Below are 1270 nucleotides of genomic sequence, written 5' to 3' on the forward strand. Positions count from 1 at the left end.
ATCCTATCAGATCACCATGGACTAAGGCTGATCTTCAATAACAACATTAATAATAGAAAGCCAACATTCACGTGGAAACTGAACAACACTCTACTCAGTGATAACTTGGTCAAGGAAGGAATAAAGAAAGAAATTAAAGACTTTTTAGAGTTTAATGAAAATGAAGTCACAACATACCCAAACTTATTAGACACAATGAAAACATTTCTAAGAGGAAAACTCATAGCTCTGAGTGCCTCCAAAAAGAAACTAGAGAAAAAACACACTAGCAACTTTATAGCATACCTAAAGACTCTAGAACAAAAGAAAGCAAATTCACCCAAGAGGAGTAGAGGGCAAGGAAATAATCAAACTCAGGGGTGAAATCAACCAAGTAAAAACAAGAAGAACTATTCAAAGAATCAACCAAATGAGAAGTTGTTTCTTTGAGAAAATCAACAAGATAGATAAACCCTTAGACAGAATCATTACAGGGCACAGGGACAGCATCCTAATTAACAAAATCAGAAATGAAAAGGGAGACATAACAACAGATCCCAAAGAAATCCAGTACACCATTAGATCCTTCTACAAAAGGCTATACTCAACAAAAATGGAAAACCTGGATGAAATGGACCATTTCTAGACAGATACCAGGTACCAAAGTTAAATCAGGATCAGGTTAATGATCTAAACATTCCTATATCCCCTAAAGAAATAGAAGCAGTCATCAATAGTCTCCCAACAAAAAAAAAAGCCCAGGAACAGATGGGAGTTCTATCAGACCTTCAAAGAAGATCTAATTCCAGTTCTTCACAAACTCTTCCACAAAAATAGAAGCAGAAGGTACTCTACCCAACTCATTCTATGAAGCCAAAATTACTCTGATACCTAAACCACAGAAAGACCCAACAAAGATAGAGATCTTCAGACCAATTTCCCTNATGAATATCGATGTAAAAATACTCAATAAAATTCTTGCTAACCAAATCCAAGAACACATCAAAACAATCATCAATCCTGACCAAGTAGGTTTCATTCCAGGGATGCAGGGATGGTTTAATGTAAGGAAATCCATCAACGAAATCCACTATATAAACAAACTCAAAGACAAAACCACATGTTCATCTCATTAGATGCAGAGAAACCATTTCACAAAATCCAACATCCATTCATGATAAAAGTCTTGGAAAGATCAGGAATTTGAGTCCCATACCTAAACATGATAAAAGCAATCTACAGCAAACCAGTAGCCAACATCAAAGTAAATGGTGAGAAGCTGGAAGCAATC

Source organism: Mus caroli, chromosome 3 (genome assembly GCF_900094665.2).
Source record: "Mus caroli chromosome 3, CAROLI_EIJ_v1.1, whole genome shotgun sequence".
Taxonomy (NCBI): Eukaryota; Metazoa; Chordata; class Mammalia; order Rodentia; family Muridae; genus Mus; species Mus caroli.